Consider the following 14660-nt stretch of genomic DNA (forward strand, 5'->3'; position numbering starts at 1 on the left):
TGACTACAGATTTTGGCAAGTGCTGTGCAGGAGCCCCTAATGTAATTTGGGGGATGAGAAAGTTTCTGGAAGGTGGCACTTAAACTGGGATTTGACAGGTGATAGGGCCTGGTTAGAAGAGAGTGATTTGGCAGAGGGGAGGCTTTGAGGCTGGGAGACTCCAAGGCAGGAGTGGCAGCCCCAAGGCCAAATGGGCAGGGAGGGGTTGCTTCTACCTGCAGAAGGAAACCACTGAAGGGTCAAGGTGCACAGTGGCACGATCCAATTTATATCCTTCAAAGATTATTCTTGCTTCTGTGCTGGGAATAGTTTCATAAGGAATCCTCCTTCCTCCCCCCACCCCATATGACATTCACCACACCCTGCCTTGTACCCATGGGCAGCACTCTGGCCCAGGTTCCTTCATCCCTCTGTCATCTGATGAATGCAGTTGATCTCCCTGGCTATACTCTTGGCATTTGTCTGGTCACCCTCACCACAGTCAGAATGATTTTTTTTCCTGCCAACAGCTTTTCTGAGATATAATTCACATACCATACAATTTTTTTTTAGTATATTCACAGAGTTGTCCAACCATCACATTCTAAGTTTAGAACATTTTCATCACCCCATAAAGAAACCCCATAACCATTATCCAGAGTCATCTTTCAAAACTGCAAATCATATCATGTAACTCCCCTGCTTTAAATCCTCAGTGGCTCTCATTGCACTTCAAGTTAAGTCCTTTCTTTGCTGTGGTCTTCAGGGTCCTGCATGATGTGATGCTGTGTACCTCTCTAGCACCTCATTACTTTTCCACCCCCTTTTTTACTCCCCAGCCACACTGACCTCCTTTCTGCTCTTTTCCACCTGTAGGCCTTTGCAGATGGTATCTTCTCTGCCTGGAGCTCTCTCCGCAAATGCTCATCCTCACTAGCTCCTTCTTCAGGTCTTTCTCTATCAAATTCCTCTATTCATTTCCTTCACAGTGTTTCTGCACTCTGTGATTATCTTATTTATTTATTTAATTACTTTTTTTTTTTTTTTTGCGGTACACGGGCCTGTCACTGTTGTGGCCTCTCCCGTTGCGGAGCACAGGCTCCGGACGCGCAGGCTCAGCGGCCATGGCTCACGGGCCCAGCCGCTCCGCGGCACGCGGGATCCTCCCGGACCGGGGTACGAACCCGCGTCCCCTGCACCGGCAGGCGGACTCCCAAACCAGTGCACCACCAGGGAGCCCTATGTAATTACTTTTTATTGCCTGTTCCCCACACTAGAATGTTGGTTATATTGCTAACACTGGATGGAGTGCCTGGCATGTAGTAGGCATGAACAAGTAAGTGTTGGATGAGAGATGGATTAGGGAGAGGAGGCAAAAGGACATGTGAAGGTCAGTGCACTGGAGTGAGTGAAGATGGGGAGAGCTGCAGGCAGGCAGAAAGGAAGGGGCATGTCAGTAGATCCATTTTAAACATGTTAAATTTGAAATGCCTCCAAGATATCCAAGTGGAGATGTCATATAAGCAGCTCGCGTTTTATGAGTTTAAGCTAAAAAGAGTAATCTAAGCTGGATGTAAAATCTGGATGTCACAGGATACAGATGATATTTAAAACCTTAGGAATGAATAAAGGGGCTGACCTTTGAGAAGAGGCTCTTAGAGATTCCAACACAAGGTATCACACACATTACAGATTGGGAGTTTGTAACAATGAAAGAATGAGTGAATGAATGGGAGAAAACAGCAAAGGAGGCTGAAAAGGAGTGGCCAGAAGGATGGGCAAACCTGGGAATCATTAGGGTAACAAAGGAAAAAAAGGACAGGGTTTCAGGTGAAACAGTGTGGTCAACAGCATCAAATTATGGTGAGAGGACTCAGAAGATAGAGGAATGGAGGCCCCAGAATTTAGGTCTCTGTTGCCTTTAGCAAGAGCAGTTTAGGTTGAGCAGAAAGGGTGGAAGCAAGACTAGAAATGCAGAGAAGATTGAGGGCAAATGCAATACCAGCCTACACTTCTTAGAACCTAATATAATAAATGTGTGTTGATTTAAGCCACTAAATTTGTGGTAATTTTTTATAGCAATATCAGGAAACTAATACAGAGTTTAGTCCAGGAAATAAAAAGGATCGTTCATTTTCTTGCAAATTAAGAAGAAAAATCATATGATTACCAAAATCCATAAACACTCACTAGATAGAATTGATGGATAGATCTCTATCCCTAATAAAATCATAAGTTAAAAAGGAATAGAAGTAAAATACTTAAATATGAAAATACTATTTATCAAAACCCAAAAGTATAAAGCAAACTAAATGGAAATATCAAAGTCGTTTCCACTAAAATCCAGATCAAGACAAGGATGCCCACTACTTCTTAAGACTGTGTTAAGAGAGTCTAGCTATACCGTGCAATTAGAGCTGGTTTAAATGATTTTAAAGTTCAGTTGGAAGAACAAATGCCTGAGTAGATCCCAGAATACTGTGAATAGAAGAATGGTAGTGGAGTGGAACTGGCCAAGAAAAGGACAAGAATTCGGAAATAGCTGCAGATATATGTTGGATGGAAAAGAGGTGATTAATTTGAGGACTGGTGCTGACATTATTGGCCATGATTATGGGGAAAAGAAACACAAGCTGGGCTCCAACCCAGTCTTTCTCAACTAGGGCGGACTTTACCCCCAACAGACATTTGGCAATGTCTGGTGACATGTTTGTTGTCACAACTGGGGGCTGCTATTGCATGTAGTGAGTAGAGGCCAGAGATGCTGCTAAACATCCTACAATGCACAGGGTAGTCCCCCACACCAAAGAAGTATCTGACTCCAAATGTCAGTAGTGCCGTGGTTTAGAAACCTTGCTCTGAAATAACACAAAACACCAAAATACTTTTCTGATGTGTTAAAGATTTCATACTAAATATTTAAATATGAAACCAGATGGCAGAAGAAAAAAACAAGCATATTTATAATACTTCGGGGTGGAAAATCCTCCCTAAGTCTGGAAACCAAAAAGCCAAAAAAAACCCCCAAAACATACATTTTACTGCACGCAAATTTTTAGTTTTCCTAGTAGAAGATAAAATATATAAACAAATGATAGGCTGAGAAAATATTTATAAAATATGTGAAAGACAAAAATTCAAAAGCCCTAAGTCAAAAGTACCTACAATTTCTAACAGACCAATAAGAAAACAGGATACGTAAATGGTCTAAAACTTATGAATAGGGGTTCAACCTAACAAGCGGTCAGAGAAATGCAAAGTAAAGCAGCAGCAGGATTGGCTAAAATTAAAGAACGATTTGTGTCCACAATCCCTTATCCCCAATCCAAAATTCATAAAGTCCTGGAAACCAGAAAGATGGTAAGTTTGAGGCCAGTTCATTTAGCAGCAAGACTTAACCTGAACTAATATGAGGCTCTTTGCAGCATTGACTCATCTTGCTTGGTGAGAATATTTCTTATATTCTGCTACAAAACCATTAATTAATGAATTTGATTAGGAGATACTGATTCAGAGTCTGCTGGGAGTGTCATAGAATTTTCTAAAATCCAAAAAATTCTGCATTCTGAAGCATATGTGAGGATTTTGAATAAGAGCTTATAGATCTGTAATCTCCAGGGCTGGCAAGGATGCAGAGTGAGAGAAGCATGCACTGACTGATTTTCAAATATTAAAACAACCTTGCATCCCTGGGATAAATCCTACTTGGTCATAATGTGTTATATTTTTATATAATGTTGTATTTGATTTGCTAATATTTTATAAGGATATTTAAGTCTGTATTCATGAGGGCTGTTGGTCTGCAATTTTCTTTTTGTAATGACTTCATAGGTTTCTGTCCTAGGTAATGCTGGCCTCAGAAAAAGAGTTTCTTCAGTGTTCCTCACTACTCTGTTTTCTGCAAGTGTTTGTATGAGATTGGTGTTTATTTCTACTTTAATAAAATTGACCAGTGAAATCATCTGAGCCTGGATTTTTCTTTGGGAGAATATTTGGATAACAAAATCAGTTTCTTAACCTGTGTCTCTTTTTAAAAACAAGCCCCGGGCTTCCCTGGTGGCACAGTGGTTGGGAGTCTGCCTGCCAATGCAGGGGACGTGGGTTCGTGCCCCGGTCCAGGAGGATCCCACGTGCCACGGAGCGGCTGGGCTCGTGAGCCATGGCCAATGAACCTGCGCGTCTGGAGCCTGTGCTCCGCAACGGGAGAGGCCACGGCAGTGAGAGGCCCGCATACCGCAAAAAAAAAACAAAAAAAAAAACAAGCCCCAAGGCAGATACCTCCCCTGTCTCTCTCCATAGTCAGAACTTGGTCACATTCTCAGCCCCAACCAACCAAGGGCAGGAAGATGGCTCTGCCATAATTGGCTTAGACAAGTCAGGATTTATCCCTGAACCAGGATAAGGGGCACCTTCTCCAAGGGTGGAACCCAAACCGTCACAATTCTGTAGGCAAAGAAGCAGGGAATAGAGATAATGCAGGCAACCCAGTGTCTGCTACAGAATGAGAAGGGGGAAAGGAAGAAAAATTGAAAGACTGAGGAATTACCCCAAAGACTAAATTAAATCCAGAGAGACTGTCACCATTAAAGAGCAAGTTTGCTCAGTTTCCCTTTAGTAGGAATGGGGCTCAGAAAAAGATGTGCTTGGATTTGAGGATACTTTGACCTGCCATCCATTGTTCAAGAATGAATTCTGTATTCTCAGGGCTCACAGTCTCAAGGGAAATAGTCTGCTGGCTTTCTAGTTTGTACTGTTTTGTTTCAGAAAGGATTTAGAATGCATTAGTCAAGATGTGCTAGGTTATCCTGCAATAACAACCCAAAATATCAGTGGCTCAACACAGAAAAGTTGATTTCTCATTGGTCATACTACATGTCCATCTTAGATCAGGGGTTCTGCTCCATTTTGCCTCTTTCAAGGACTTAGGCTGAGGGAGCCTCCACCATCCAGAACCACCACTCTGGCCCTTAGAGGCTTCTGCCCAGAAATGACACGTATACTTCTACCAGCAGTTCATTAACCAATTAAGTCACATGGACAAACCTTTCCTCAGGAAGCCAATGTAAGCATAAAAGAACGAAGAGTCTTGCCCAACATCCACTTATAAAAAAAAGAGTTAAGTCACAACCCACTGCAGTCGCCCACCAACAGTGTGCACTGAGGAGAATTCAGTATGGAGAAAAATAGGGTGAAGAATTCTGTGTCTTGGATATATGGCTCCTAGACAGTTAAGATGCATATCTAAGGAAGAATTTCAGTGACCCCGGATTCTTGCATCTTCCCATACATAGAAAAGCACTAAAATTTTTAACTTGAGAACTTCCCTGGTTGTCCAGTGGTTAAGACTCCCCCACTCCCAATGCAGGGGGCCCGGGTTCAATCCCTGGTCAAGGAACTAGATCCCACATGCATGCCGCAACTAAGAGTTCAAATGCCACAGCTAAGAGCCCACATGATGCAACTAAATACCCCACATGCCACAACTAAGACCTGGTGCAGCCAAATAAATAAATAAGTTTTTTTTTAAAAGATGTATGCATGACTCTATTTCCCAGTCAAAAATTTCATATATATACTAGTTCCTCCCCTACCTCTTCTGAGAAGTTCCTCAGAGCTGTCTGAGAGGCTATCTCCCAGGCTATAGTCCTCAGTAAGGGTCCCTAAATAAAACTGAAACTCACTGTTTTTGTATGGTGGATTTTTTTTTCCCAGTTGACACCAGGAATTAAATCTTATGAGCCTGGAAAGAGAAGAACCAGAAGTATCAGTGAACAATTAGTATGACCACCCTAGGTGGGGTGTCTGTGTTTATAAACACTAATGGAAGAGGAAATGCCTCTTGCAGTAAAAACAGAGCATGTGCTTGGTGGCATTGCTAAGTTTCATTTAGCCTTTGAACCATTCACCTCAGTGAATACCCTGTCCCAATCAATCAATCAGGAGACAGGGCAGCACCCCCAGAGAGCATGGCCTTGTCAATAACAGCCACATTACACTAAAGCCCTTGTGTTTCTCACTTTCCATACCCTCCCCACTGGGTTTTCCCCATTCAGGGCTAAGTCTCCCAACTGATAAGACTCTAGTGTTTTGGCCTAGAATTTGATAAATCATTATTTTAGTGTTGAGTTACTTCTGAGTCACATGAGTCTGAGAAAAGTAAGACTTCACTATGACCCTGGGCTACTATTAAAGAAAAGTGAAGCCCACGGTCAGGCCCAAGGGCTATGCAAAGTCACTTGGAGTGGAATGACAGGGAGTGGGTTGGGCGTTTCCAGTTGAGCAGAGGAACCAATGTTTGAGGGCTAGTCACAAACTTGGGGGGCCAGGGTTGGGAAAGACTAGAGGGAGGTTATGAAAGTTCAGGCCGTTGGGTTCAATGACTATTTCAGGGCCAGACCTCATTGCTGGGTACTTCACCATCTCTGTCTCATTGGGCCTCTCAGCAATCCCAAGTCTCCAAGAAACAGGCTCAGAGATGTGCATAGTCAGAGATCCAGTGAGTGGGCGGAGTGGAACTAGACTCCAGGACACATCCAAAGCCTGTGCCCCTTCCTCCACTCCAAGCAGTGGGAGAGCCAAAGGCACCTGGCCAAAAGGAACACTTGAAGAGTTGCGAGCTCCTGTGAAGAAGGTGCGACTACACTCCAGGACTGCTGTGAGGGAGAAGTCTTAGGCCTCTGGTGGACCCCAGGAAGAGGAGTCGCCCAGAATCTCAAAGAAGTTTCAGGAGTAGCAACGTGCAAACCAATCCAGAGCCCTATTCAGAGCCAGAAAGGTGCCACCCCTCTAGGAGGCAGAAGCCACTCCAGTCTCCATGTAACCAGCAGGGGGTGCCCCATCCCCACGCTCCCACCCGAAGCCTGAAGCTATGCTGGGCCTGGGGGCTTGATTCAGCCCAGGGAAGTCCTTTCCCTGTTAGTGCATTGAAAGTGGTTGGAAACTATTATCCCTGGTTACCATTGTGGAATTGCACTGGGTTAGGATAAGGACCCCTGCTCCTTAAATACTAAACATACTGTTTGACACATTTATAAGCTTGTATCATTTTGATAGAGTGTATGTTCTGTATCTGACTTGGCCTGGGTGCCCCTGAAAGCAGAGCCTACGGGGTATTGATTTAGCAGGTAAGGAATGTGAGCAGTAGAGGAGAGAGCACCAAAATAGCCCCTCATTACCAAACTGGTCTCTGCACTCAGTCCCCCAGGACATTCTGGGGCACATCATGAAATGTCTCCAAACCATCCTGCTGGGAAGGAGAAAAGGAATTTATCCATTGGCTCCTGACCCCCTCTTCCAGCACAGGTCTAAAGGGAGCTTCTGTCCAGATGTACCTGTGTAAAGCCTGCCCAGGAAGTTTTCCCAGTGGGGACTAGAATAAAGGTGAGCAAGGGTACGAGAGTCTGAAGAGGTGCACATGCGCTCAGAACCCCACCTGAGAAAGAGACCTAAAGGAAGCAAGACCCTAGGGAACCACTCGCAATAACCACCAAGCTCTTCATCTCAGGGCCCTTTATACTAGGGGGAAGTTGGTATGAGTTTGGAATAGATTCCAGGAAGTGGGATTGCCTGGTTAAAGGGTAAAGGCACATGCAATCTTACTACATGTCAAATCTTCATACCCAGCAGGTTGTACCATTTTTGCATTTTCCCCAACAATTCATGTGAGTGCCAACTTCCCCACAGCCTTGCCAACGAAATATGTTGGAAAAACTTGGGTTTTTGCTGATCTGACAGGTGAGAAATGACATCTTAGTACACTTTCGTTTTGTATTTCTGTTATTATGAGCAAGATTGAGCACCCAGCTTATGCACAAGGATATTCATGGCACTAGACTCTTCATTGCAATATTAATTACATTAGCTAATTACAGGAAATACAAAACCACAATGAGAGATCGCCTCACACCCATTAGGATAATGACTATTAAACAAAGCAAAAACAGAAAATAGGAAGTAGTGGTGAGGATGTGGAGAAATTGGAGCCCTTGTACAGTGTTGGTGGGCATGTAAAATCATACAACCACTGAGGAAAACAGTATGGTGGTTCCTTTAAAAATTTAGCATGGGATTACCTATCATCCAGCAGTTCCACTAGATGTGCACCCTAAAGAATTAGAAGCAGAGTTTCAAAGAGATATTTGCACACCCATGTTCATAGCAGCATTATTCACAATAGCCGAAAGGTGGAGGCAACCCACATATCCACTGACAGATGAATGGATAAACAAACTGTCGTGCAGCCATACAATGGAATATTATTCAACCTTAAAAAGCAAGGAAATTCTTACACATGCTACAACATAGATGAATCTTGAGGGTATCGTGCTGCGTGAAATCAGCCAGTCACGAAAGGACAAATACTATATATGAGGTACTTAGTCAAATTCATAGAAACAGAAAGTAGAATTACCAAGAGCTGGGGACTGGGGAGAGGGAGAAATGGAAAGTCGTCTAATGGGTACAGAATTTCAGTTTTGCAAGATGAAAAGAGTTCTGGGAATGGATGGTGGTTACGGTTGCACAAGAAGGTGAATGTACTTCATGCCACTGAATTGTACACTTAAAATTGGTTAAGATGATAAATTTTACATGTATTTCATCACAATTTTAAAAGGGACAAGAAACAATCCAAACATTGAATACATAGTGAAATAGATTGTGCTACACTCACCCAGTGGGATACATTGCAACTATAAAAAGGAATAAGGAGTATCTCTATGTCCTGCTGAGGTGCGACCTGCAGGATATGTCACTCAGTGAAGAAAGTAAGGGTGTTGGACTGTAACCCACAGGACTCCAAGTCTTGTAATTGCCCAGCTGTGAGACTAAAGAAAGAGCCCAGAGACATCAACAATTTATTGGATAGGGAATCTTACAAGTCTGAAGCAGAGTCCTGGAGTGGCACCCCACTGTGGGTGGCAGATGGCAGGCAAGACAGGGCAGCAATCTTCACTCCTGGGTGCGGGGGGTGGGGAGGAGGATACCATTTATAAGGGGGAGTTGACGTTAGGTTGGCTCATCAGTTACCAGAGAAACCAGTGGACGGGGCAAGGGGCAAGCACTGGGCGGTTACTAATTAAGCCCTATGATTAAGAGGATTGGATAGTCATGTGAGTAGGATGTATGTGAAGCAGGGACTGGTCAAGAAGGGAATGTACAGAAAGCAAGAGAACAGCCACCTTGAGTGGCCTGACCATACAAAAGGGTTTACAGGTTTTACTGTATGCTGCAGTAACCAAGAAAGGTTACTGCACACAGTGACCCCTTAGGCTACACACAGGCCGCACCCCAAGCCATTGATTGGCCTTGTCAATGCAGCTGGCCCTGAAATGCAAATATATGTGCTTTATATTTTTCAGTAGAAACAATTTACATTAAAAAATTTAATATAGGGCTTCCCTGGTGGCGCAGTGGTTGAGGGTCTGCCTGCCGATGCAGGGGACACGGGCTCGTGCCCTGGTCCGAAAAGATCCCACATGCCGCGAAGCGGCTTGGCCCGTGGGCCACGGCCACTGAGCCTGCGCATCCGGAGCCTGTGCTCTGCAATGGGAGAGGCCACAGCGGTGAGAGGCCCGTATACCGCAAAAAAAAAAAAAAAATTTAATATAAACATTTACCTAGATGGGGAGGAATGATCAGGGTAGAAGGCACAGAGGTGTAGCTAGACATATCTGTATATACCTTGCTTCATGGTTTTTTCTCTGGAAACAAGTAAATGTGTGCACAATTTTTTTTTAATTTAATCAATATAGAGTTAGTTGAATTGATTTCTCTGCAGTCTTAGTAAGCATAGCGTGAGAGGGGTATGGATGGTAATTTTTGAGATTTCTTCCACTAGGGTGGGTATAAAAAAAAAAAAGCACAGAAAATGACAAGTATTGATGAGAATGTGGAGAAATTGGAACTCATACACTACTGGTGGGAATGTAAAATGACTGCTTTGGAAAATAGCCTGACTTTGTCAAAAATGTAAACACAGAATTAGCATATCCAAGAGAAATGAAAACACACGTCCACACAAAGGCTTATACACAAATGTTCATAGCAGCTTTATTTATAATAGCCCAAAACTAGGAACAACCCAAATTTCTACCGAAAGGCAAGTAGATAAGCAAATTGTGGTGTTTCCATACAATGGAAATGGTGTATACAACAACACAGATGAATCTCAAAGCAATAATGCAGAGCAAAAGAAACTAGGGTTTTGTTTTTGTTTTTTAGTACATACTGAATAATTCCATTTGCATACATTTCTAAAAAATTAAAACTAATCTATAATGACAAAAAGTAGATCAGTGTTGTCCTGGGGCAGGGGTAGGAGGGAAGAATTACTAAGGAACACAAGGAACTTTTGGGGGTGATGAATATGTTCATTACTTGATTGTGTTGTTGGTTTCATGGGTATATACATAAGTCAAAACTCATCCAATTATACATTTTAAATATGTGCAGTTAATTGTTTACAAAAAATGGATGAGATAATAAACAATACTTTAAAACAATGGATGTTGTGTTTGGAGGACATCTATCTAATCAGAAATTTCCTTCTTTTTTTAAAATTTATTTATTTATTTTATTTATTTTTGGCTGCACTGGGTCTTCGTTGCTGTGCAACGGGCTTTCTCTAAGTTGCGGTGAGCGAGGGCTACTCTTCGTTGCGGTGCGCAGTCTTCTCATTGCAGTGGCTTCTCTTGTCTCGGAGCACAGGCTTTTAGGAGCGCGGGCTTCAGTAGCTGTGGCACACGGGCTTAGTTGTCCCGTGGCATGTGGGATCTTCCTGGACCAGGGCTCGAACCCGTGTCCCCTGCATTGGCAAGTGGATTCTTAACCACTGCACCACCAGGAAAGACCTGTTGCTTTGTTTGTAGCTTGTTTGAAAATCAGGAGCCAAATAATGTCCATGCATTGTAACTAGCTGATATATCTCTTAAGTCTCTTTATAGGTCTGCTCACAGCTCGAGGGTTAGGCTCCACTCTCCCACCTGCCTTTTACTTCTTAGCCTACACACAGGCCACACCCCAAGCCATTGACTGGCCTTGTGCTTTCTCTCTGGAGAGCTGTGGGACCACTGGTATGACCCCAGGACATGGATCTCAAGAGTCCAAACCCATCCCCAGACCCTGTTGAATGCACAGAGGCCCCATGACCCTGCTTCCCTTACTTCATGTCAGCCCTGGCTGATTAGAGCTAGGTTGGACATAGACCAGTTGAAAACAGGCTGAGTATTTGAAGATATTGATACTACAGTTTTATTAAACTTTTGTAGGTGCAATATATGAGGAGAGGACAGAAAGCAGCAGACACACCACTGGCGTTGGCTCCCAAGGGGGCAGGAGCCAAAGCTCCTGAACTGTGCTCCAGAGGCAGCTGGTGCTGGTCCAGCCCTAGGCCAGTCCTGCTCCCAGGATCCCATGCAAGGCCCCCTTCCTCCCCTGTCAGCACTGTTCTTGGTGACCAAGCAGGCTCTGTGGGCCTTTGGTCCTTGCCCACCCTCTCTGGTCGCCATGGACTTCTGTGGTAATCCCATCCCACACGTGTGTAGATGCACATGGAACACCATGGGCACAGGCTTCTGAGTGATCTGGTTCCTGTGCTAGACACATCTGAGAATCAAAGGCAGGCAAGGCCATGCACAGACAGCCTCCCAGACTGACCAGGTGAGGAGGTCGGTCCTGGTAGGAGTGGCCCCAGGAGTATGAGGGAGGAGACACACATGTGTTGGAACTGGCAGGTGAGGCAGGAGCAATGGTAAGTGACAACAGGAAGCTGTTCAGAGCTAAGCTAGATGGGGACAGGAAAAGTAGAGAAATGGGGCGAGGCTGTGAACACTTTCCTCCTGGCCAGACACAGGGGAAGCAGGTGATTTTCTGGGAGATACCCCAGATCAGCTACCACCAGACAGCTGGGTCCCCTACAAAAGGCAAGAGGGCAAAGCCCCAACCTAACCAACGCAAGGCCAATGCATTGGCTCTCCTGGACACATGACCATTGTCTACACCCGCTCGGCAGTCACATCCTGTTCCTCTCCCCTTTTATCCTACATGTATTTTCGAAAGCACTTCTGTCCTGGGATTTGCAGGTTGTTTTGTGGACACATACTGTTTTTCAGATAGTCTGTTTTTCCTCTTAAGAGCTATGCTGCTTCTTATGCTCCTCTGGCTAATATTCTATTCTAGACCCTAATCTCTACACAGTCACCACTAACCATTTTTTCCTTTTTTTTTTATTATGGTAAAATATACATGACACAAAATTTACTATCTTAATCATTTTTCAGTGTACTGTTTAGTTCACATTGTTGTACAATTATCACCACCATCCATCCCCATAACTCTCTTCATCTTGCAAAAGTGAAACCACTGACCATTTTTACTGGCCCATGTTACTGTCCCTGCTGCCATTTATCACCTGGACTGGTGGGGTGAGTTAAGTGCAGAGCACTGTTGCTGCAGGTAGAAGTCCTGGTCTCCCTGCTGCCTGCTGAGCCTGATTCCAGTTCTGGGATTTGCCTCCTGTTATGGACTGAATGTGTCCATAACATATGTCAAAACCCTACCCTGCAATGTGATGGTATTAGGAGGTGGGGCCTTGGGAGATGATTAGGATTAGATGAGATCATGACGTGGAGACCTCATGATGGGATTAGTGCCTTTATAAGAGTCACAAGAGAGCTGGCTTCCCACCTCTGCTCTCTGCCATGTGAGGACACAAGAAGTTAGCCATCGGCAGGAGAGCCCTCACTTGACCATGCTGGCACCCTGACCTAAGATTTCCACCCTCTAAAACTGTGAGGAATTAATTTCGGTTGTTTATAAGTCCTCCAGTCTATGCTGTTTTGTTACAGCAGTCTGAACTAAGACATCCACAAAAGGTCTGAATTTGGTTAGTCACTGTCACATTCACTTCTCTGTATGCCATACATCAGCATCTCACACTGCCTTGTCTCCTTGTTGGTATTTGTGGCTGGTACAGATCTTGCTCCATGTTCTTGGGTGTTCAAGAAACATGGTTTTTAACTGCTTTTCAATAACTCAATTTGTATGTCAAACCTGCCACTCTGCTGCAGTGGTGGAAACTTAACTTCAGTCTATTTGGAGCATTCCTCACCTACCTTTCCTAGGATGTATCTAAATACTGACCTAATACTAAGTAAGGCATTTTAATAGCAAGACTGTCTTTGCTAGCATGTCTCTCATCCTTGTTCCCCAACCCTTTCTATCACTTATTCTCTGCCTCCATTGGCTGCCCATTTATTTTGCCCCTACGAACACTGTGGCCTATTATCGTCATTACCACAGGTCTCTGAGAAGCGAGGCCCCCCAAGTTGCCATTCCACTCTTGCTGCAAAGTATGATAAGAATGCCCTCCTGGCTTCTGATCTGTAAATGTCACCATCCAGAATGGTTAAATGCCATTCCCGAATCCCATCATCCCCAATGACACTAGGGAGCCCAGTTCCCTGGCAGCATCTCCTGCTGTCAACCCTGGCATACCGGGGACAGCCATCAACACCTTCTCAATGATGCAATGCCCCCCCCCACTGTCATATTCCCTACTGCTTTAGCCAAAGGAGCATCCTCTGGGCATCTCCCAGAGAACAGAGTCAAATGGTGAATCTTCTGGTCTCATGTAATAAACCCATTCTAATATTCCCACTTCCCTGTAGCCTTCAGACCCTTCTTTAAACTCAGCCAAGGCAATTCTGGCGTCTCCACCTCATTGACCTTAGGCCACCATCGTGTCCAATTTTCCAGAGTCATCTAGTAGCACATTAGGACAAGCTCTTGGCAGAACTCTAGTCTTGAGTTATGGGAAATGTTCCATTGCAATCAACTTCCTACCCAGTGTTATATACACCCCCACCCTCTAGATCCACTCCCATCTCTGTTCCCCCAGAGGTCCTGCGGTTAGACATGTCCTGCAACCTTTTGGACGATCAAGCTATTTCCTTCTAGAGTAGGGACTGTGCTTCACTGCTTGGGCTATGCTGAGACTCGATCCTAGTTATTGGTCTAGAGGCAACAAGAGGTGGAGCTTCAGAAGGATTAGCATCATTTTATGACATCTACCTCAGGTGAGATCGCTGCATTGTCTCCAGGAAAAATAAAGCTGTTCTCCTCTATCAAGGGAAGGAGCAGCTGCTACCGGCCAGAAGGGTTCAGGGGCTCTGAGGGCTCAAGGTTCTTAGGTATATCCACCCAAACATCCCCATGCCAGGCCTTAGGGTCCCATTCCTTCCCCTTAAAACGCTTGACTTTAGTACAGGAAAATTGTTAAGGATGCACGGGTCTTCTCTGCAGCTCTACTGCCCTTGATTAAATCTTGAGCCTTATTTTCAGCACACTCTGCTTCCTGGCAGCAGAAGTGAGCAGTTCTTTACATGTTGCCTTGGGAGACTTTCCAGCTTTCACATCATGCCCTGAGTTGAGTGGGCTAAGAAGAGCCTTTCATTCTTTCTTCAAAGCTTCTAAGACAGTTTAGAAAAGTTAACCACTTCCATAATCCTTGTAATTACAGCTGCCTCCATATCTTTCGAGTGCCAAAGCTACTACATAAGCCAAACTTTCCCTTCAATTTCTATCTCATTCCAATCTACCAAAGGTAAGAGTCTTATGCTTTAGGACACTAGGGGTTACTACCATCCTTCTCACCAACAGTGGTGAGTGAGCCTTCTGAATGG

The sequence above is a fragment of the Phocoena sinus genome, chromosome 3 (assembly GCF_008692025.1).
Source record: "Phocoena sinus isolate mPhoSin1 chromosome 3, mPhoSin1.pri, whole genome shotgun sequence".
NCBI lineage: Eukaryota > Metazoa > Chordata > Mammalia > Artiodactyla > Phocoenidae > Phocoena > Phocoena sinus.